The following is a 26,111-nucleotide window of genomic DNA, read 5'->3' on the forward strand; positions in this document are numbered from 1 at the left end:
GGTGAACTAAATTTTAAAGATGAAGAATTGACTTTGTTTAAAAATAAGATTTACTAGACATTTTTTTCTGGGGAAAAATAATATTAATTGAAAACTCCAACAAATTAATATGCTATTCTTTAAAATTTCACTTTGTTATAGAGATCTTGCTTGAAAGAGAGATTCTTTAATATTCATCATCAATCAACAAGACTCCTCTACATTTTTATACATCTTTGATTTGTTAAGTACAATATATGCAATTATTTCTTGCACATAATCATTTGAAATTAAATTCCCACTTGCAATTGACCTAGAATGAAAAAGCAAACACATCACAATATCAGCAAAAAGTAAAGGTTTTTCTAAGACAAAAACTTAATGATTAGCTTTGGCTGCTGGAACCATCATGTGCCGTGATTGATTACACAGCTAATGGTTGCTGATCAGTCCCTATTCTTACAGACCTTTCTTGCCATCCTCACATTCATTTGTACTCTCAGCTATTCTTATACTATTGTTGATTATCTGAGAAAGATTCTTTTTAACTATTTTAAGATACTCTATGTTTCTGCAACAATGAGCATAATTGACAATTAGGGCACATTATTCACAGCTCAAAATATCTCCACCAAATAGGGTATCCACAATGTGCTGAAGAGCAAGTGCATGGAGATTATAGACAGGACTTGAGTTTCCCAGTGAAGAAGGAAAGAACACAATGGCACAGACACAGCTGAGCAGGGTTGCAGTGAAAGAATTTTCACAAACAATACAAACTATAAATTCAGTTATCAGGTATGCTCTTCAAGAGTAGAGACAAGGATTTTATTCATATTGGATATCCAGACACTACCACATAAAAACCCCTGAGTGAATATTTGTTGAATTTGTAAAATAAAAATCACACACTGGAAGAGAGGAATAATGGCCCAAGAAATGAAATCTCTAAATCTACAAGTTCTAATTTCAGTTTGTTGCTGATAAAGACACAAACAACAATATCATTTTAATTTTTGCTTGGTATTTTGCCTTTTCCAAAGCGTTTTTACCTACTGTATCTTTCCTGGCCTCCTCTGGACTCTAAGAAGAAAGTAGTTTCTACACTACTTTGTCAGGATTCTAATCCATGACAACTGTCAGTCCCACATCTTAGGTGGTGATGAATATAGTAGAGAAAGGAAGGCCAGCCTTGGAAGGGATAAAGTGTTTTTACTTTAACCATAAAACCCAAAAGCAGTCTACTGGACAGAGTAATTGTGAGGAATAATAAATGTAGATAGCTCTGAAGTTCCATAATAAAATGTATCATCCTTTCCAAAAATTTGTTTGGTCTGACCTCTCTACTAGGCATCAATGGAAGGTAATACAGATGATGAGGCATAAATTACTGACCTTGGGTCATTAGAAGACTGACTGTCTCCAAAAATGAGAAAGGTAAAGGTTCAACTGCAAAAGGTTTACTTTTGTTTTTTGAAGCATCAAATAAATTTGGATAACATTTTTAAAGTCTCTTGTGAGAAGAAGCAATTCTAGAAGGCCTACTGGGCATATATTACCAGATGGGTTCCAAACTCTGGATTCAAAACTGACAGCCTGCTTGGATGGGCTTTAATTCAGGGAGCAAAGAATTTTCCAGATACCCTGTCCCTGAAAACAGCCAAGACTTGCTTCCAGTTTTGAATAATCACTAAAAAAGAACAATTCTATCAAACAGAACAGGGGACATCAATTAAAGACATCTGGTGAGTGACAAATTTATTCAAATGTAAAACATCCAAAAGAATCCTAAGTCAAACAAAGGGCAATTTCATCAAGAAAATAATAAATACAATTGAGCAGCTGATATCTTGAATTTCTCCAAACTGGTAGGAAGAAAATGATTCAGGATACTAGCAAATTGGGAAGTTAATGTAAAAATCCTTGAGGATATTTTAGAATTCAATACACAAGAGAATTGATTAATAAAGGAGAATTAGAATCTATCCAGTTCATTCACCAGATGAGATTTATAAAAATTCATGAGTTCAGAGAGTATAAAAGTAGAAATATCATAAGGAACAATGCTCTAAAATTCTTTTAAATATTCCCTAACTTTAAAATATACTCTTACTATGGAAATGTTTGTGTTCAGTCCCCCTGTCCTGTCCTGTTTGGCTAAAATACAGTGGGACAGTGAGCTTTGGTAGAGGGAAATGGGGGTGACTCAGATCATCAAGTCTGAAATTTACAAACCTCTGAAATATTAGCTCAACTGGTAAATCCATTAACAGGACAAGGTACTTTAGAGACCTGTGTCATTGGACTGGATATCAAAACCAAATAATATAAAATAAGCAAAACAAGAATAGCAAAGGAAAGGAAAACTAGTTTTGAATAAAATTTGCCTCTAAGTCTATGAGGAGATTATCAGAAACTCAAAAATCATCATGAAGAGTTCCCCTAAAATAAACCTTATGAAATAAAAAAGAAATATGTTCACCAAGTCATTTTCAGTGTTACCTAGTTGAGAGAATATATTGATTCTACATATTAGCCATCCTTTGGGAGTACACATCACAGAGACATTGAAATCATCTCCTCAAAATACCAAACTCTCTGCTATGGACTAAATATTTAACCTTGCTTAAACTCATATATTAAATTTCTATTTCCCAGTAGGATGGTATGTGGAGGTGGGGTCTCTGGGAGGTAATCAGTGTTGGGTGAGATCAGAAAGATAGGACCCACATGATGGGAATTGTGACCTAATAGGAAGAGACTTTGGAGAGCTTTATCTCTGCCATGTGAGGTGCCAGCAAGAACATGGCCATCTGCAGGACATCAGCAAGGACAAGGGTCCTCACCAAGACCTGAGTCAGCTGGCATATTGTTCTTGAATGTCCCAACCTCCAGAACATGGAGAAAATATGTTCCTGTTGAAACCACCTATGTCTATGGCATTTTGTTGTGACACCTAGAGCTGAATAATGTTCTTTCTTTGCCCCAATTCCTTGATTATATATTTGCTTGGGAAATGATGTTCAATTCAATTTATGAATGACCACAACATGACTTGAAACTAGGAAGTAATGATAAACAGAACTCACCCACAAAACTTCCCACCTTATGCCCACATCTTTCATACAACATGGAAACTGACTAAATGGTCTTGCAAGCTATGCCCCTCTGTGAAGGGGAGCCCGCTTAAAAGGTGATTGGTTAAAGATAGTCTTTTTCCTCCTCTTTTATATGCCTTAATCCATAGTGACAGATACAAGACCTACAAAGCCACATGTATGGAAGGAGGAACAGAAAATGCTTTAACATTTAAAATCTTCCCTGGATTTTCAAATGTCAAAATGGCAAAGAAAAACATTCTTAGATTCTAACTAAAATTAATTATTTAAAACTTTTTTAAAAAAAACAGGAAACATCTACTTCGAAGTGTACAATTTTGGATTTTGTTATGACAAAGACATTAGTGCTGATATGGACATATTTTTTTCTTCTATTAGGTGCAGGGTCTCTGCCCTAGTGCCTAAGTTTTGGATCACTTTGAGTTGGTTTCATGCAGGGTGAGAGATAGAGATTTGATTTCATTTTGCTACATATGGACTTCCAGTTTTGTCAGCACCATTTGTTGAATAGACTATATTTTCTCCAGTGAATGCTTTGGCACCTTTGTTAGTATGAGATAACTGATAATCTTCACATGCACCTCTGATAAAGCATTAATTTCTAGGATATGTAAAGAACTTAAAAAACTTAACACCAAAATAACCAAATAACCCAATCAATAAATGGGCTAAGGAACTGAACAAACACTTCATAGAAAAAGAAATACAATCAATCACCAAATATATGAAAAAGTGTTCAACATCTCTGGCAATTAGAGAAATGCAAATCAAAACTACACTAAGATTTAATCTTAGTCAGAATGGCAATCATCAAAAATATAGGCAACAACAAATGTTGGCAAGGGTGTGGGGGAAAAGGTACACTCATACATTGCTGGTGGGACTGCAAATCGGAACAACCACTATGGAAAGCAGTATGGATAGTCCTTGGAAATCTGGGAATGGCACCACCATTTGACCCAGCTATCCCTCTCCTCTGTCTACACCCAAAGGACTTAAAAACAGCATACTACAGGGACACATCCATATCAATGTTTATAGCAGCACAATTCACAATAATTCAACTGTGGAATCAACCTAGATGCCCTTCAATAGATGAATGGATAAAAAATGTGGCATATATACATAATTGAATATTACTCAGCAATAAAAGAGAGTAAAATCATGGCATTGCAGGTAAATGGATGGAATTAGAGAAGATAATGCTAAGTGAAGTTAGTCATTCCCAAAAAAACAAATGCCGAATGTTTTCTTTGATATAAGGAGGCTGATTCATAGTGGGATAGGGAGAGGAAGCATGGGAGGAATAGATGAAATCTAGATAGGGCAGAGGGGTTGAAGGGGAAGGGAGGGGGCGTGAGGTTATAAATGATGGTGGAATATGATGATCATTATTATCCAAAAGTACATGTATGAAGACACGAATTGGTATGAATATACTTTGTATACAACCAGAGATATGAAAAATTGTTCTCTATATGTGTAATAACAATTATAATGCATTCCACTGTCATATATAAACTTTAAAAAATTCCAGATTAAGAAAAAAAGAAAATTTGTAATGGAACACCATTATGACCCAGCTATCCCACTCCTTGGTTTAAACCCAAAGGACTTAAAATCAGCATATTATTGGCACCAAAACAGACTGGTAGACCAATGGTACAGAATACAGGACACAGAGACTAACCTACAAAATTACAATTATCTTATATTTCACAAGGATGCCAAAAACATGCATTGGGGAAAAGATAGCCTCTTCAACAAATGGTGCTGGGAAAACTGGAAATCCATATGCAACAAAATGAAATTAAATCCCTATCTCTCACCATGCACAAAACTCAACTCAAAATGAACCAAGGAATTAGGAATAAAACCTGAGACTCTGGGTCTAATAGAAGAAAAAATAGGCCCTAATCTCCACCATGTGGAATTAGGCCCCAACTTCCTTAATAAGACTCCTTTGGCACAAGAATTAAAATCAAGAATCAATAAATGGGATGGATTCAAACTAAAAAGTTTATTCTCAGCAAAAGAAACAAACTGTGAGGTGAATAAACAGCCTACATATTGAGAGAAAATCTTTACCCCTCACACATCAGATAGAGCACTAATCTCTAGGGTTTATAAAGAACTCAAAAAGCTAAACACCAAAAAAAATAATAATAATAACCCAATCAATAAACAGGCCAATGACCTGAACAGACACTTCTCAGAAGATGATATACAATCAATCAACAAATATATTAAAATATGTTGATCACTGCTAGCAATTAGAGAAATGCAAATCAAAACCACTCTAAGATTTCATCTCACTACAGTCAGAATGGCAACTATTATGAATACAAACAACAAGTGTTGGCAAGGATGTGGGGGAAAAGGTACACTCATACACTGCTGTTGGGACTACAAATTGGTGCAGCCAATATGGAAAGCAGTATGAAGATTTCTTGGAATATTGGAAATGGAACCACTATTTGACCCAGCTATCACTCTCCTTGGTCTATATCCAAAGGAATTAAAAACAGCATATTACAGGGACACAGCCACATCAATGTATATAGCAGCACAATTCATGATAGATAAACTGTGGAACCAACCTAGATGCCCTTCAATAGATAAATGGATAAAAATAATGTAGCATATATATACAATGGAATGTATTCAGCAATAAAAGAGAATAAAATCATGGCATTTGCAGGTAAATTGATGAAGTTAGAGAAGATAATGCTAAGTGAAGTTAGCCAATCCCCCCAAAAAAAATGCCAAATATTTTCTCTGATATAAGGATGCTGATTCATAGTGGGATAGGGAGAGGTGAGCATGGGAGGAATAGATGAACTCTAGATAGGGCAGAGAATTGAAGGAGAAGGGAGGGAGCATGGGGTTAGAAATGATGGTGGAATGTGATGGGCATTATCCAAAGTATGTGTATGAAGACCTAAATTGGTGTGAATATATTTTCTATATAACCAGAGATATTAAAAATTGTGCTTTATATGTGTAATAAGAATTGTAATGCAAAAAAACAACAAAAAATCAGGAAAATGTTTGCAATATACAATAGACATAAATATGTATTTATAAATACAAAATAAAACTTCACAAAGCAATTGTAAACAAGATTGAAATCCCAGCTTGAAAAGGAAAAGTTTGCCAAAAAAAAAAAAAAGCAGCATACTACAGTGATGTAGCCACTTCAATGTTTACAGCAGCTCAATTCACAATAGCTAAATTATGGAATCAATCTAGATTTCCTTCAAAAGATGAATGGATAAAGAAAATGTGATATATATATATATATATATATATATGGAATATTATAGAATATTACTCAGCTTAAAGAGGAATGAAATTATGAAAGTTGCCAGTAAATGGATGGAGTTGGAGATCATTTTGCTAAGCAAAATAAGCCAATACCCCCCCAAAAACAAAGGCTGAATGTTTTCTCTATTATGTAGAAACTAATTCACATTAATAGGGGCAGGGCACTAGAGAAGAATAGAGTTACCTTAGATTAGATAGAGGGGAGTGAAGGGAAGGGAGGGGAGAGGATGTAGGGATAGGAAGGATAGTAGAACAGAACAGACATCATTACTTTATGTATATATGTGACTGCATGACCAGTGTGATTCTGCAACACATATACTCAGAAAAATGAAAATTATATCCTATCTACATATGATATATCAAAGTGCATAAATATATTCTACTCTCATGTATAACCAATTAAAACAAATAGAATTTAAAAAAAAAAGACATAAGTGCTGGTGGGAGGAGGTTACATTAATAGACCAGTCCAAAATAAACATTTGAAGGCCTAAAATGACAACTTATAACCAGGAAAGAAATGGGTTCTTTTCTCTGTTAAAGACAAATCTCCTGCTTAGAGTCATTTAATTAAGTGGAGATACTTTCCTTATGCCAGTGGATTCTGAAAGAGCTGAGAAGGAGTGAAATTAGAGCTCTGCTGTTTACATTTGGACAAATGTAGGCAGCTGAGATTCTCTTAGTCTAAGAAGGTTGAGCCTTTCCGCAATGAGAGATTTCACCTTAAACAAATAATAGGAAATCTTCTAGCATCATTAAGTATTCACAGTTCCTTAAAGTCATGACTAAGTTAATCATTTGCTTTAAAACAGCATACTACAGGGCCACAGCCACAACCATGTTTATAGCATGTTTAAACTGTGGAACCAACCTAGATGTCTTTCAGTAGATGAATGGATAAAAAAAAATGTGGCATATATGCATAATGGAATATTCCTCAGTGATAAAAGAGAATAAAATCATGGCATTTGCAGGTAAATGGATGGAGTTGGAGAATATAATACTAAGTGAAGTTAGCCAATACCAAAAACCCAAATGCTGAATGTTTTCTCTGATATAAGGAGGCTGATTCATAGTGGGGTTGGTGGGGGGAGCTTGGGAGGATTAGATGAACTCTAGATAGGGCAGAGGGGTAGGAGGGGAAGGGAGGGGGAATGGGGATAAAAAAGATGATGGAATGAGATGGACATCATTACCCTAAGTACATGTATGAATATACGAATGGTGTGAATATACTTTATATACAGCCAAGATATGAAAAATTGTGCTCTATATACATAATATGAATTGTAATGTCTTCTGCTGTCATATATAACAAATTACAATAAAAATGTATTCCTCCAAGCACAGGGAAATGTTTAATGATATATTAATTATCCAAAATATTCTCCTCTTTGCTTTTATACACTTTTCTCCTATCACATGTCTCTAAAACTAAAGAAGAAAGCATTATGTTAATGGTTTGCTTTCGTATTTAATTTATAATAGGAACACTGAGCAGCAAAGGGATATGTTTGCAGTTTGGTAGGCAGCTCACCTCCTGTTACAATGAGGAATTCCATATGATGATAAAAGGAATTCTAGGCTCAAAGCTCTGGTCCTTTATTTTATACAAAACCCATACAACCAAACACCAACTAGTAAAACAAATGAATCTGAACATTCCTTCAGAGTTTGTTGAATTTATTTGGTTGCATATTAAACACAGTACTCAGTAAAAAAAGATGGGCATACCTCTCAGCCTATCCTCATTTTTAAAGAAACCCTATAAGGCATATTGTACTTTTCTCTCTGCATACTCTTGCTTCACTCTTAAAAACTACATAGTAATTCTATAGAAAGAACGAAAGATGGCCTTGGGCCATCACAATAGAATCAGTGGATGTAACACAAAGAGACCCCATACTAGAGAAATGTGTTTGCATTTGTGGTTTTTCTGGTGCCTTCAAATGAATGCTCCTACGTCACAACCACATCTGTTTGGATGCCTTTTCCCCCCTGGGTAAATGAACAAAGGGCCATGTTCTTAGAGCTCTCCTGATGGAAATTAACAGTCTGCTTTCATCCTTGCCTCATGAAGCTTCCTTTGAGTTGCTCTATTTCTTTAAGTTTTTCATAAGCTGATAGAAAACCAAAAGCTATCATGAATTTGGTATCTGAAGAACACTAATTAGAAAGAAGATCTAAACTTCTTCTGGGTCCTGAGAATGCTCACTTTAAAATGTTAAAAAAGAAAGACCAAAAGGAGAGATCAGAAACCTACGTCCAAGTAGAGAGTTCATGCAAGGAAAGAAATTTCAGAATATGATCAGTTTAAGTACTGTGGACATAATTTCAATTTATGCTTTTAGATTTGCCCAGAAATTTTGATATTTAAATGTTAACTTCTTCATTTTCAATATAACTATATATTTGCCGCTTGCATTTAAAAACTAGGGTATTCCATATTATACCTTCATTCATGTAGGCTAATATGAATGAATGGAAAGGCTTATAAACCCACAGAACGAGAATTCCCATCAAATGTCAGGCAGGCCACATTGACAAACAAGTCTTCATTTGTTAATAAGCTGCATACAATTAGTGTACTGAAAGATAACCAAAGGTTTCCCAGAAGTCCAATCATAATCATGCAGCATTAAAATCCAAAGAATATAGTACAAGTTATAAATACACACTTTAAGAAAATAAACGAAAATAAAAGGTACTTACACTCTTGCTCCGAGAAAGCAAATCACACGTATTTCTTTTCATGGTTGTGTTTTAAGTAATCCAAACGGGCACTAGTTGTTTCCAACGTCAATGCTCTCACTGCCACAATTATCCACTCAAAAGCCAACTGGAATGCTGGAAAAAAAAAAAAAAGCAAGGAAATGTTTAATCAAGTATATGATTAACACGTGCACTTCAAAATGCTATTTTGGCCTAGGAACATAACTCTTAAATAATTCATCAAAACAGGCTAAAATGGTGATGTGTTTAAAACAACAAAAGTACAAACAACATTTCCAAAACAGCTTTTTTAAAATGTAAGTTAGAGATTTCAAGCACCATCTGTTTTCCATTAAATATTCAAGTCTACTTTTTCAGTGGCTGAAAAAAATAGGTATGGTAACCACAACCTAATGTTACTATAAGAAATGAAGATGTAGCTGAATTGTATTATGTGTTGATTCTTTTTTTAAATATTACTTTTAGTTGTAGTTGGACACAATACCTTTATTTTATTTATTTTTATGTGGTGATCAGGATCGAACCCAGGGCCTTGCATGTGCTAGACAAGCGCTCTACCGCTGAGCCACAACCCCAGCCCCTTATGTGTTGATTCTTACTGGGACAATTTTGGACCCTTAACTTTCAACCAAGAGATCATCAACTGAGCCTTGTCCACCACTTGGGGAATCTTCCTACATCTGAAGGAAAGAGCCTGGGAGCTGGGTCATGGTTCTGATTTCCTGAGCAATAATCCACAAGACACTGATGCCATCCCAGTGGCTCTTCAGTAAACTTAGTGAGTTCTTTATACCTTTAGTTCAAAGAGGTTGCAAGGAATGCTTGAGAGAATTGAAGGCACTTTACCTAGATAAGCAATAGCTGTTATTCAAAGAACATTTCAAAAGAGTTGTCATGTGAATGATATTGATGGCCTTATTTCCTGAACTTCACTTACCACTAGAGACTAGGATGAAGATTCTGTGTTTGGTGGAAAGAACAAATTTAATAGCTGTATGTGTTGTCTTCATGTCTAATATGCTACTATATCTGACCATGATTTGCATATACATAGGATATGCTTGCATGTGGGCTAAAGAGCAATTGGGGAAAGAACTTACCCTATGGGAAAGGGTGTGAGATAAACACGCATCACCAAAACACAAAAATTCTTACAAATACAGATGTAGGCTGACATTGTAGGTGTAGGTCAATGCTAGCAGCAGCATATAGTTCCATTATTTGCATTGTCCTAAGGTTCTCAGGGGAAGAAAAGAATGAAAGGACATCTGTGCCTGAGGTGTAGGGAACAGAGTAATACTAATCAAGCTCTAAATGACCTAGTTTTACTGTAATGATTGAAAAAAAAATGGGCAAGATTTCAGGGAACAGTGTCCCTGTGGGCCCCAGTATGAAGCCATCCATCAGCTTTAGGGAACCCAGGACCACCAGGGGAGAGGGACCTTCACCAGGCTCTTCAACATCCTGCACTGCCATTCTCTCAAGGCTGATAAAGCATGCTTTGAACATATGTAAGTCACCCTTCAAGACTTCTGATAATAAAAGGCAGATAGCTTTAGGGGGCCAAACAAAAAAAATGGAGTTAAAAACAAAGAAATGGATTTTATTATTGCTAAGAGTTCCCTAGCTGCAACTTGGGAACCCAAAGAGTACTGAGGGAAAAAGCTTTCTTCTGAACTTAATGAAAATACTTGCCTAAAGATTAGAGAAAAAAAAAATGCACAGTCAAATGTAAGTTTGCTAGGAAAAAAAAAATGCTGTTTCTTTGAGTGTCTTTCGACTTTTATTTTAAGAGTGCAGAGCTTGGAGGGAGGAGCTAATCCACAAAGAGAAATTTCTCAACTAGCGCACTTCCAGGAGCATAGTCACCTTTACAGTGTAGTCATGATGCTGAGCACTTTATAGGTTCCAGGAAACTATGAGATTATGTGATTCATTTAGTTTAAGAAGTGGATTGAAATAACAGAAGCTATAAACTAAATACACTGAACTGAGGAAGGAAAGAAAATATCAAGTGCTGCAGAAAGCTTACACATGAATGTGAGAAAAAAAACTCATTCAAATTATTTAATTAACCTCTCTGAGAAAAAGGGTGGTAATAATAGTATACATGTGAGTTTTTAGCTCAAATGAGAAAATGTATATGAAGTAGGCTAAGAGATGGCACCTAAGAGATGCTTGGCTATGGCTATCATCATCATCATCATCATCATCTTTTCTTCTCTTAGTAACAAATGTCAAGAAACAATGAAAAGAACCAATTTTATGTTTTCTCCTAAAAGTGCTAATCTCCATTATTTAAAACATTCCTAGGCAAACATATTTTTCAACTAAAAAATCATGAATAATGTATCAGTTAGGGTCCCAGGGTAAAGAGGCAGCATATTAATACTAGGATCATTTAAGAGGATTTAGTAAAGACTACTGAAGATGATGTGGATAAGAACTGCAGTCCCTGGAGCTAGCAGTGATGGAGTTTTTACTCCACTATTCCCAGGGTTGGGGTTGGGGGTGTACACAGAGGGGATGGGTTGTCAATACCTAGGAACAAAGAGTCACCTCAGCCAGAACAGGCTGCCTCCAAGAGGGAAGTTACTCTCTGGGACATAGTTAGCCCCAGGTAACCCTAAAAGGAAAGAGATGAGGTAAGGCACAGGATCTCATTTTCCTCCCTCCCTCTGATCTCCTGCCAGGATCCTCCACTAGCCAAATTCCACTGGGCCAGAGGGCAAAGGAAGCAGCTGATGGGTTTCTCGCTGGTCAGCCTTCTAGGGCAGGAAGTCTCCTAGACTAGGGTAGGGAGGGTTCAGGAGTTTTAGGGCAAATGGAAGACGTGCCACACAAATTTGATCTGTAGTCTAGCAAGAGGATGGTATTTTTCTGTGACCTCCCTAACCCTATGCAAAGTACCCATCATTTATCTTCAACACTCTCAACAACCCTGCAAGGTAGATAATGCTAATATATTATCCCCACTGTGCAGAAGAGGAAATCAGCTCCAGAAAGTGAGCTAAATTGCCCAGTAAGTAGCAGCACCAGGATTCAAACCTGATCTGCCTCCACAGTCCATGTTTGTGTTTATGTTGCCAGGCTGCTTTGCTGCCAACATCATGAACCAATGCATTTTAATTATCAACAAGGGGCAACTTCTGCTAATATCAAAGCTGTGCCTATACCAAAGAATGTTTGATTAAAAAAAAAAAAAAAGGTTGACTCTCAGGAAGGTAGTTATCTGAGTTCCTACATATTCCTCCCCTCAGCAAGATAATGCAGTGAGACAGCAGAAAATGCTTCTCCCTCCAGGTGCACTAAAAAGAAAACCAGGCAAGCGAACATGGGCACATGTGATTTCATTATGATAGAAGTTTCCACATAAAAGTTAATTAGGGAGAAAGAAGAGTCTGCTCCTAAAGGGAAAATACTTCAGAAATAAAAATGGAGAGAAGAGGCAGTTAAGATGGACGGTGTTGGAACATTCTGAGAAGGAATCTGAGCCATAGCACTTGTATAAATTGTTCAGCTTCGATGCGAGGATAAGGGAGTTTCAGACAGCTTCTTTCCTAGAGATTAAGGATTTATACATCAGAAAAAGCCCTGAACTGGTCATCAGAAGAAATGAGTTCTGCTTTCATCACTATTTCATATACACAAGCTGTATGATATTAGGAAAATCCCTTCTCTTTTTGCCTTTACCAGTTGCTTGCTTTTCTGAAAAGTGGAGATAACAATATCTGTACAACCCACCTCACAAGTTGTTACTGGAATTAATTGGATAATATCTCAAAAGTTTTCTGGAAACCGTAAGTTTCCCTGCAAATAAAAATCTAATCATTTAAACAGAGAACGTGCCAATGCCTAATGATATTCAAGAATAAGAATCAAAAAGGTTTCAAATCATCCTCAAATATTAGAAAAGCTATTGGTTATGTTTTGTATATTTCAGAAGAATTTCCTATGCTTCCCTTCTTTCCAAATTTTATTGTTTTCTTCTATTAACTAATTCAATTATATAGTGGCTGCTGGATCATAAAGCCACTTTAATGAATTAATTTGAAAAAAATTATTGAGCACCCACATGCCAGGTACTAAATTAAACTAAATACTAACATAGAATTTTCTAGATTCAGGGGAAAAAAGTGTTTGGGGTGTAGTTGCCTAACGATCAAGGGGTAATTTATTAGCTCTGTCTCCAACTTAGTGTCTTCTTCACTTCATCAAAAGATAGTTTTCCAATGCTGCATAAAATAGACATCAAAGTGAAAACAAATTGACATCCTCCTCCCTTTGTTAGATATTATAGTTGTTGGAGTTTTTGTTTGCTTGTTTTTGTTATGCATGATCTATATCCTCAGCCTCCTTAATTAGATTCTAATCTCAATTAAAAAAGCTACCCAGAAATTATGGCTCATACCGGTAATCCCAGCAACTCATAAAGCTGAGGCAGGAGGATTGCAAGTTCAGAGCCAGCCTCAGACATTTAGCAAGGCCCTCCACAACTTAGCAAGACCCTGTCTCAAAATAAAAAAATAATGTAGATGTAGATCAGTGGTAAAGCACCCTTCCATTCAATTCCCAGTACCAACCAAAAATGAAATAAAATAAACAAAAAAGAAACTAGCTATGGTACATTAATAAAGGAAATATCATCACTGTAAAAGCACCAAAGAGATACAGTAAAATCAGGGTCAAGTTACCAAGGTTTACACAATGAAATAAGTGCAGGCAAGAAATTAGTAGGAGGCTATGCAAGAACTAATATTTGAAAAGAAAAGAAGCCTGCCCAGTGCTATGGCACATGCCTGTAATCCCAGCATCTCAGGAGGCTGAGGCAGGAGGATTTTGAATTCAAAACCACAAATACTAGAAAAGCTATTGGTCAGCCAAAAGTGAGATACTAAGCAATTCAGTGAGACCCTATCTCTAAATAAAATATATATATATATATATATACAAAATAAGGCTGAGGATGTGGCTCAGTGATCAAATGTCCATGAGTTCAATCCCTGGTAACACCCCTCTCCCCACCCCCTGCCCAAAATAAAAGGAAGAAAAGAAGCATATGAGGGGAAACACAGAGTTTTCACAAGAAAGCTTAAATTATTTCCTTTATCTCATCAATGCCTACTAAAATGACCTCCCCACACAGAAAGACATTAGATAACTTGGGCATTTGCTTCCACTGGTGCCCTGTTACATGTGTGGCAGAGACAAAGGAAGAAAGTACCAGATATTGCCTCACACCCTTCAAACTAGAGAATTAAGAGAAAGGACACCTTAGTCCAGATTTGAAGAAGAAAACAGAGGTTTCTTGCTATTTACATACTTTCTTTTCTCCAGGGTGCCCAGTACAGGTGATTCCTTAGCTGAGTTCCTGTAGAGGTTACAGAGGCTGAGACCTCCCAGGAGCTCAGTATACAATATAACCCACGTATAGGGAACATAAGAAATCTACCTAAAGTCATAGAGCTTACTTGGACAACACAGGAAGTAGACTGAGGCCCCTATACTCCACACCAGTACCTCTCCAACTGATGATATCATACTTTGTTTTGATTTTCCTAAAACCAGCTCTTTAGATCAACCCAGATCACTGTGCAGTCTGCTCAGCAGTTTGACAAATTTGGCTCTTGCTGAAGTCAGAGCAGTCTACCTGCAGCACAAGGGTGAGCCTGAATATCCTCCTTGGGGGTTATGCTCTCTAGGCACCCTTCTATGCAGGGCACTTGCAGAGACTGGAGTGAGGCCTGTCAAGGAGAGGAGTCCAGTGATCCATGATTCACAGGTTTAATCTGGCCATATCTCATAGGCCATGCCCAGCACCATCCCCAGCCTACTTAGACTGGTCTAATCTCTCCAACCCCTATGACATGTTTATTCCTACTTGGTAGTCCTGAATTCATTCTCTTAAATTTTTCATTTCATGTTTTTAAATTCTTTCCATTCTTCAGAGTCCAACAAAAGCCCTTTCTTCTAATGACAATTTCCCCTGGTGCTCCAAGTCACACAGGTTTCTAGTTCTCCTGAATTCCAACAACCAAGGACAGGTAGTTCCACAAAATCATTTAGTCTTGCTCATTTTTTTCACTGTTTTGTGGTTTTGATCTTTGCTTCGTCAACTAAGAGCTGAATACGGTACATTGTAAGGCCTCTTCAATAAGCCTTACAATGTACCGGATATATTTACAAAATACAAGTTCCTTAAGGTTGAAAAGAGTTATCATTCTTTTGCCTTTTCCATAGTGTTTAATACAGTAACCACTTAGTATGCTAAAAAATTAAAAGCACAAATCCATAAGATATATATAAGCTTTGTAATTAAAAAGTACAGATTTTGCAAAATCAGAAATAAAATTGTAGCAAAATGTGGAAAATATTAAATTTCACTGTTTATGAAAGAAGTGAAAATTAAAATCTTGTTTCTATCATTCCTACATGTTAGGAAAATTTTTAAAAATAAAATACTGAATAATGGTATGAATATGATTAAATAAGTGTTTCATATATTTCCAGTAAGCTTTCAAAATGATACAAATCCTTTGAAAGGAATTTGCTAATAAAGACCAAAAACTTTAATGCTATTTTATACTTTTATATAATAATTCAGGAAATAAATTGAAATATAAAAAGTACTTGGTATACAAAGGCATTCTTGGCAGTAATTCTTATAATAATGAAAATTTTGGAAAGAAATTAGGCATCCAATTATAAGGGAATTTCTAAGTAAAATGTGAAAAAAAGCCCTGATGTATGATTCAGATAAAATATATATTTTACACAATATTTTAATTATATGAGAAAATGTTTGTATTAAATATTAAAGAAAAAAAAGCATGATTAAAGTCATTTATGAAGTATGCTCCTATAAAAAGTTACACACAGAGAAAAGACTGAAAAGGTTTATAGTAAAATATTAATACTTTAATTAGGTACTGTATTATGGTTGATTCTGTTCTTGATTCTGTATTTTTTTTCAAATTATTAACACTTGGGAAAAAGAAAGTATAGGAGTGAATATAAAAGTCACTAATCATCTCTTCCTGCTTTAAAGTATAACTAAAAGCTCTTGCTTGATTTATATGATAGGTCTGGGGGTTTGTCAGATTGTTGATTCAGATACTTGATTGAAGAGAAAACAACTCACTAACCATCTCTTCCTACTTCAGAGCATAACTAAAAGTACTAGCTTTTGCTCATGTAATTATTCTGCAGGTTGTGAGATGTTTCATGTATTCATTTGCTTTCAGATGTACAAGTTTGTTATTTCACACATGGAGTTAAACCTTTAGGAATCCACAGACTTGGAAAAGACTTAACTGGAAAGGAAGAGCCAAAATTAAATACTCTCTCCCCAACCCTGCTTTTCCCATTCTCCACTGAGTGTCAACCAAAGGGCAACTTTCCTTTTTCTTTTGGATCTAATAATGGTGACTACAAAAAGAAGATCTCCAGGTTCTACTTCACTAAGAAAATTGAGGTTTTGGGGGTCCTTCCCAGTGCTAGTTTCTGGGGGTGTAAACAGCATGGAACATAGAGGCAAATGCAAATACAGAACTGGATCAGCAAGAAAGAGATCTGGGTTTTAAAGGACCACAGGGCTTGCTCTTACCATTGTAAGTAGGAAAAAATGCAATGTCGAAGGAAAAGTCAGAAACGTTCAGAAAACAATATATTAATTAACAATAGAGCTCTTCCCCAAGGTTTGACATTCACAAGCAGTTGATATCAACAAGCTTTGTACTCTTGAACTGTTTGAGCCTCTTAAAATCTCCCTGAATATTCCATCCAAAATATTCTATCCCTGGTGTGCGGGCACACACCTGCAATCCCAGTGTCTTGGTAGTCTGAGAGAAGAGGATTGCAAGTTTGAGACCCACCTCAGCAATTTAGCAAGGCCTTAAGCCACTTGGCAAGACTTATTTTATTAAAAAAATAAAAAAGGGCTGGGGATGTGGCACAGAGGTTAAGCACCTGATAGGAAAAACAAAATAGCACTTCAGCTTCCTGCCTTACACCAGCTGAACTTCCCCTCTCTCTTCTCCTCCCATCAAGGATGAGGAGTTTCTCTTCTTCCACCTACTCCCACCTTCCCTGCCATAATCTGCTCTGATCCCAGCTGCTAATAAAGACCAAAAACTTTAATGCTATTTTATACTTTTATATAATAATTCAGGAAATAAATTGAAATATAAAATATAAGTATTTTCTTGAGAGTCTTTCCCCTTAAAAGAAAATCATCCTTATAACCCTATGTTCTGTCTACTACAGGTATCATTTTCTCATTCTCTTCACAATCAAGTTATTTGAAAAAAAAAATCTATTCCCTTTCTCCTCTTCCTTCTTCCTATCCTCTATCCTTCAGTCCAGTAATCCTCCTTCTACACTTAAATTTAACCCAGGGGTGCTTTACCACTCAGCTATATCCTCAGTTGTTTTTTTTTTTTTATTGTTTTTATTTTGAGACAGGATCTTGCTAAATTGCTGAAGCCTCACTAAGTTGGTGAGGCTGACCTCAAACTTGCAATTCTCCTATCTCCATTTTCCTAGTCGCTGGGATTACAGGTATGCCTCCATTATGCCTGGCTACATTTAAAGATACTAAACCTCTACATATTCAAATCTAGCAAAAACTTCACAAAATCTCTGACTAGGTTTCTCTATTGTAACATTGTTGTTTCTTGCAGAAACTCTCTTCCCTCTGTCTTCTGTGTTCTCACTTTCTGTTGGTTCTCCATCTGATAGTTTGTTTTGTTTCTACTTCATAAAATAATCTTCTGATATTTACCCCTAAAGTATGGGTGATGCCATTATTCTTACTCTTTATCAGTGTTTCCCAAATATGATTGCAAATTAAAATTAGCCAAGGAAAGCTACAAAGTACAGATCATTCTACACAATGAATCAGAACTTCCAAGAGAGGTAGCCAGGAATCTGCTTTTGACCAATTCCCCAGATAATAATCAGGAAGATTGCAGAGCACCAGGCTTTTAAATGGTACTTATGAACCTCTATTCTACACTATATTCATGGACAATCCATTAGTTTTCCTTTTTATTATTGCCATGTGCATGCTTGTAATTCCCACATAAATATCTTAGACCCTGACTTTTCCTGAGCTTTAGAATCATATACCTGTCAGGCATCTCCACTTGAAATATCCAAACGTACCATCTCCATAGATGAACTCAACGTTTTTCTTCACCCCCAAATATATTCCTTCTATTATTCTCTATTTCCCTCCTTCTCTCTCTCTCTCTCCCTCTCCTCCCCACCCCCCCTCGCGCCACCATACCAACAACTACCCAGTCACTCCAGCCCAAATCCTTAGTCCTCTCACTTCCTTATCATAGGTACTCAATCCATGATCTAGTCTTGCTGGAATACCATGAGCTTTTTCTTAGCTCTCTTCTGTCTTTAAAGTCTACCACCACTGCTTTCTTCCAGACTTGTGTCTACACTATTTCAAGGACATGCTTGTAGGTCTTCTTGTCACCAATACTGTCTCATTTTAAGTCCATCCTTAAACCAATAGCTGCTGACCATCTACATCATGAAGTTCAAATCCCTCTCCTTCACACAGTGAATAGATGTCACTTAGTCTTCTGCCTGCAGTGCCATCCCTTGTGCCTTCACACACCGGGTTTTACTCACTTGTCATGGTGAACACCTGGAGCTTTCTGCACACTCCCTATGGTGCCCCACTCCATGCCCTTGTTCTTAATTATCTTCCCTCTTCCTCATCCCCATATCCACATCCTTCCTTATTTACTTGGTTTCTCTTGCCTCAAGATTCAACCCATATGTTATCTCTTCCTGGAGGAGTTTCCTGGTTCTCTCAACACCCCAGCCCCACCCCTAGGGGCCCAGAGTCAAGACCCTTTCCCCTCCTTCTCTCAGTTGAATGTTCCAACAGCATATTTGCCAAATGATGTTGAAATGGTCCTTTTACCTGTGCAGCATTGCCATCTCACCCTGTACTCTAAGTCCTTTGAGGGCATAAAACATTCTATGCTTAGATATGCAGTCACCACATAAAATATGTTCAATAAATGTTTACTGAACTCTGCTGAATTGAACCGCTTCCCTTGACTAGAATTATGAGAAGGAAGCACATTTTGTTTCTAGACTTTGAAAAATGAATCTCTTCCTTTGTAGTTTATGCCCATACAAAGCCATCATTCTAATCCCTTCCCTTCTCCCAAAATGATAACAGTGATTCTTCTTACTAATTCATTCACTAGACATTTACTAGGCACTTGTGGTATGCAATGAACTGTGCTAGTGTCCAGGGATGCAGAGATAAATATAATATCTCTCTCCACAAGGAACTTGGAGTCTGGTGGGGAAGAGAGACAAATAGTACAATGCACTAAGTGCTCCGACAGCTTGGAATAGCTGGTGTGGGACCCCCAGGCAGCAGTAAGTGATTCATATCTCTAATGGCTTCAAAGGCTGTTCTGAGTTATTCTGCTCTTGTGAACACTTGGCTTTAAGTTACTCAAATGCCATTTCATATACTGATGTTTTCCCACATGTAGAAGGAAAGGAACATGAAAGTAGAGATTGAAAGTTACTTTTATCTCTGTTGTACATCTGGCCAGACCTCTGTCCCTGCAGAGGAATGGCTGTAGAACTCCATACCCCAGAAGAGTGCTGCAAATGTCCATTGAATGAATAATGTGCCATGCTTACATAAGAGAACATATGCTACTGTGGATTTCAGTACAAATTTATTATAAAATAATCAACATTTTGGAAAATCAAAGTACATCATTTGGCTCCCAAGGAAGTCCAATTTTTCACTTCTAAGGGTGTGGAAATGCCAAAGTACTCACTCTTTCAACACTCACCTTGACCAGTATTTCAAAATGATCCAGCTGAGTCATTTAGCAGCAAATCAATAACATTTCCTTCCAGGATTCTATGCTGTATGGCCTTTCCCCCCATCTGAAATAATTGCAGCCTTCTAAAATACAACTCTTACCCTAAATACAAGGCCAGGGACCCTTCTAGTTCATCTCTCTCAAATGTAGGGTCTGTTGCTTGATAATACTTTGCTTTGGCTTTAGCTTCCAACTGCAGGGAAGAAAGTTACAACAAAAGCTTCCTTTCAACAGCTTTCCTAGCCACACTCCCTCCCACTGCCTCATTATGGTGGCCTTCCAGGCCTGTGCAGTGGGAGGGGACCAGAGCAGTTCTGTCCTATGAATCATAGGACAGCATGGTGCACAGTCTGCTGACCTCAGGCCCAATATGGTAGGAGCCTCTGGGATGTGTCATCACCAGCTAAGTTAGAACAGATCCATTGAGAGTCTCAGGATAAAAATCCTTGAGTCTCCCAGAGGGAAAACAAAATGACATCAAGATGATCTCTGCAGAATGTCTGGTTCATGCTGCTGCCACATACAAAGCAGGGTGGAGTTCATCCAAGCACTGAGGCCTTTCTCTTTTACTATAATTTTCTGTCTCAGACCAGACTACAGTCAAATCTGCTCATTGAACCCTTTCAGATTTGAGAAGCTTTAGAGTGGCATTGTGAAGAAGGCACACTGTGGAATGTGTGCACAGACTGCAGCCGACGAGTCATTAATTACAAACCATAATCAGGACTTTCCTTTTTGAAATCAGCTTGGTTCTCAAACATGAACTGTTCTGCCTCTCCAGCCGGAGCAAGAAAAACAAATGACAGATGAACAGTTTCAGATAGACGGATGGATGGATGAATAGAGCAGAGAGCCAGAGATTGAGGGAAAGAATCCACATCATAGATCCTGAATTCAATTGTATGTAGTTTTCTCAGTTCAAACTATAGAAACAAAATTATCATCTCTAAATAATGGCCAGCCAGACTTTTCCAAAAGTTCATTTTTAACCAACATGCTCTGTAGTTGCTTCCATTTATCAATCAGCAGTGACTCCTAATTTTCGTTTTCCTGCAAAATCTACTACTATTGGTTTATATCATCTGGGACAGGATGAGAATGTGAAGAAAATCACTGAGTTAAAGATAAAGAGACAAGGGGAGCTGACAGAGCATCATGTAGATCTTAAGGTAGGTGCATAAAAGCTGATCTAACGAGGCTGCAGAAGAACAACTTTCACCCTAGCACCAAGTAACTCTGAACCCTCAAGCGATTGTTTCTCCCTGATAACAATTTCTATTGAAGGAGTCTTTGCCTGCAGACTACACAAACAGAAGAAAAGCAAGACAGAAAATGGAGAAATTCAATGTTAATTAAAAGAAATATCAACAAGGAAACTAACACAACCAAGAAACCAAAGACTAGGAGTAGAAAGCCAAACATATCAATTCTCTGCCTCTTGGGCAGCAACAACCCATTAGCATCCTTGCAAGGGAATGAGCCTACTGTGGTAGGGTCATTAAGACCCAGACAGACTGAAAAAGTGCACGAAGGCTTGCTTGTAGTTGTAGGAAAGTTCTAATCAGTGGGTTGTTTTGTTTTTTAATGTTGTAAATAAAATAACAACAGAAAAGAAGTTGGACTAAGAAATGGATTTTTTTTGTCTTTCGTTTAATGACTTTAACTATTTTAACAAAGTTTTATGGGAATTAACGGTAGCAAACAACAAAGTCAAGATTTAGTAAGGCAGAAATTATAATATAAATTTATGCTCATTGTCAAGATACTCTGTTTCTTTCCTTTTCAAGGCATAGGTGGTCGACACAATCCAGTCAAGCCCTTCAGTAGGGCACTCTTTTCAAACATCTTTCATTCTTAAGAAGAATGCTTTTTGTTCTTATGAGGCTCACTCTATTCTGAAGAAGGGATGCAAGATATTCCCTAAAAATGGGCAATTTACATGTGAAATGTTGACTTGGGAAGTAAGAAGAATGAAGTTGATTAGTGGAATATTATGAGTTTTGGAATCAGTCATAATTGAATTCATATTCTGTTTGGGCCATTTCCCAATGTTGTGGTCTTGAAGAATTATCCCTTTCAAATGTCAATTTCATGGTCTACATAAAGGTGGCATTTAAACCTACACCACAGAACTCCTCATAGACTAAAGGATGAACTTAGGCATCACCACATAACATCACTGTACTCAGCTAAAAGAGAGGGATCCTTAAATATCATCTTCATGTTACTCTATCCTCTGAAGCATCTTTTTATACCAAGGACCTCAATGAGCTCTAAGAATCAAGGCAAAATATGATTTTAATTAATCCTTTAAATGGAAGGATGGGGACCCCAAATTTACTTTAGGGTATATTATATACTGATGACAGAGTTAAGAGCCATGAAATATGGTTCACCTTCCTCAACCTAGAATAAGTAAGTATCAGATGTTTTGGGAGACTTGGATTTTACTAGTGCTATAAAAACATTTAGTTACAATGTGCTCTACCCAGGATTATTCTGCTATTCCACAGACACAAAATGAGAGGTGCCACCCAAATTCTCAGTACACTCAAATGTGTACAAGATTAATCTTCAGTGTCTGTGTCCAGGCCTAGACTTCTCCACAGCCATCAGTAAGGTCACATAAATGTTTCAAACCTCATATCTGAAGGCCCTAAACCCTTCTCACTCTGATATTTCTTTCTTCAGGCTTTGTTGAATAACCTCAAAATGAATCCTATCCCTTTTTCAACAAAAAGTAAATTATAACACCCACTCTTAACTGCTAGCCCCAAGCAGCTACCAAATTTCTCAGCACATTTAACAGCCTCGGTATAGCTGAAAGACAAGTGGAAAACTGACACACAGAAGATAACTCACTGGGGTTCAGCATGAGCCATATGATAACCCTTGCTGAATCATGGATATTCATGTGGTACCCATCTGGCACCTGAAATTAGACTTTGCTCCCTCTTCATTCATAATGGTGATGAGGGATGAATGTAGAATTGCACAATGACAAAACCCTATAAGGATTATTTTGCTAATCATTGAATTCCTTAGTGAAAATGGAAAATGGAAGTTATTCTTTCCTAAATATCTGGTTACCATGTATTACCCAGTGGCTTATTAGCTCAGTTTTTTCAAAGGATCCATGATACTTTAAAAGCCAGAATTTTAGTTTCATAAATCACTGAAGAAGTAATATGATTCACTGAAGAAGTAACATAAGTTAAAACATGTAAGTTGAAAAATAAAACCAAATTTATTGTCTGAAATCTAAGTATCAGAAGAAAAGAAACTTATGGTTAAAGGGTCTTTTCATTTCCAACTTACCTAAAATCCCACCACCATGAAGATGTTATCATATACCATATCAAAGGAGTGTTATTGATGTCCTACAATTAAACATTACTAGGGAGAAAGAGAGAATACATAGCCTCAGCAGGAGCTAGACACAGCCCCAGCAGGAGCTAGACACCAAAGATGATTGAAATACCTAAAAGTAATTACTATTCTTTGCTTATGCCAAAAGAATAGAACAAAGGAATATTAGAACAGCTTCATGTCCCTTAAAAGTAGAGGAGGTAAAAGAGAAAGAGACCAAATCATTCCAAAAGCATTCAATGGAAAAATGGCACACAAATGGTACTCCCAATGCTAGAAGAACAATGATTTTACTATTATAATTAAAGGCATTTACTCAACACTTAATGTGTGTGAGGAATTGTTCTAGTCACTTAAAATGTATTTATTAATTCAATGCCCACAAAATTCTATAAAATAAAAACAGCCACATTTGTGTGTGGGGGGGTGAGGGTGTGGGAGGGTGGGGGGGGTGCTGGGGATTAGGACCCAGGGCCTTGTGCAAGCAAGGTAAGCACTCTACCAACTGAGCTATATCCCCCAGCCCAAAATAGCCATTTTTTAATATCGAATTTGCAGATAAAGAAATGGATGCTCAGAAAGATTATATAACCAGCATTGAAGCACATGCTAGTGAGTAACAACCAGGATATGCATGTTTACTCCTGCAAGCAGTAGGTTGTTTTTTTTTTTTTTTTTTTTGGGTGGGGGAGGTGGGGAAGCGGCAGTTAGAACTAATTAGAGAGTAGAAAAACAATTGTGATGTACAGCAAAACTTTGCATTAATTGAATATTTCTTCCAAAGCAGCCATTTTATACTAATCTCTAAAAGAACCAAAGTTTGGGAAGATTTTTCTTATCAACTGTAGCAATGGTTCTAGAGCTACCAGATTGCTTATAGGAAAATTTTTTTAAAAAGACATTTTTTTCCACACCTTAATTGGAGTGAATAAATTTTGACCCTATTATAGATAACAGTCAATAAAGTATACCAAACTTCTAATGTTAAGATAGAAATTTCAGTCCATTTATTTCACTCTTCTTTTACACAAATTCACTTTGAAGCAACAGGGAAAATACAACAATAGGAAAACTGTGGAATAGGGCCATCAATTTAGGGAATTTCTGTAGGACAGTCCACAAAATCCTGACTATCCATGGTCCACTCACTTTGGAATATGAGAAGACTTTAGTAGAAAGAAACCTAGAGAAGAAAAACAAATAATTCTTCCTAATAATGTCAAATATGTGGAACAATTCAACACTGAGTCCTTATTTTTATGATTCTACCAAATGGTGCAATAAAGTATACCTTCCTCAAATCACCACTGTTATTAGTGATGAGAGATTAGATTCATTTACACTAAAATCAGGAACAGTAGCAGGATACCCACTGTCACCACCTTCAGTTAACACAGTTAATAATGTGTATTAAGTGCTAGTTACAAATTCAATGAAAGAGAATCATACATATTGAAGGAGGCAAGTCTATCATATTTTGAAAATCATAGAACTCTCTACTTGAAAGAAAGAAAATAAAGTAAAACAGAAAAAAACATTTTTAAGTTAAGACAGTTAATCACAAAGCAATGTTTTCCTCTATTCCAACAATTAGAAATGCAATAGCTACACACACACACACACACACACACACACACACACACCAGATTCAAGGCATAAAGAAGATCAATTAGTTTTTTTTGTTTTCTTCTTTGTTGACTTTTTAGAGAAGGCTACAGGGTCTTTGTGAACAAGTGAATTTAAAAACCTAATTGAAGTACATAAAACAAGACAAAGAGAAATAACCACCATATGAGTGGGAGCACAGGAACCCCGCTTTGTTCAGAGGGTGACGCCCCTGACTGCCATAAGAAAATGGCAGATGAGCCAGATGTGGTGGTAATCATCATTTGGGTTAAGCCAAGCTTAAGAAAACAGAGATGCAGGCAAAGACCCTGTTAATCAAAACCCTTCATCAGAATCAGAGTGAAATCTTCGAAGAGCCTAGAGGATTCCCCACCCTCATCATCTTTGAGACCCTAGTCCTGATATAGAGGAAGAGCCATGTCGGGGATGGGCAGGAGCCACAAGCTGCTCTGTGAACCCAGGCACAACGTGCTTATGCCAATGGCCTGTGGATCTCTAAAGAGACCCCTAATTAGATGGCCAAATTCTCAGGTTTTCCCTAGAACATTATAGAAAAGTATTTGTATGATTAATGAAAATAAAACACACCTATGGCAACAAACAGAAAAAAATAATAATAACACATCTCTGTAGAGGAAAGCAGGTGCAGTTGACATCATGTGCAATTCCAATGCAAATCATTTATCTATTTACTCATATTTACAGTAAAGGCAGAGAAAAGGATCAGGAGCCTCACATCCCCTCACCTAGCTTTGACAATATCAGCCTTTCTCCAGTCTCACCCTATCCACCTCCAAAGGTATGTCCCCCTTCAACTCCCCCCTGTTTGCCTATTTTAAGACATCAAATAAATAAACATGCAAATAAACTTACAAATTTTTTGAAAAACAACAATAATTAATGAAGAACTTTCGCAATAAATAAATAGGTGATCCTGGCAGCAGAGTAAAAGAGAATCCAGTGGAACCAAACAAAACACTAGAGTCACAGCTATATATAAGAATTTTGTACTTGATAGAGGTGACTCATTCAAAATCAATATATAGAGCATAGGTTAATCAATCATTGTATTGAA

Source organism: Urocitellus parryii, chromosome 1 (genome assembly GCF_045843805.1).
Source record: "Urocitellus parryii isolate mUroPar1 chromosome 1, mUroPar1.hap1, whole genome shotgun sequence".
NCBI lineage: Eukaryota > Metazoa > Chordata > Mammalia > Rodentia > Sciuridae > Urocitellus > Urocitellus parryii.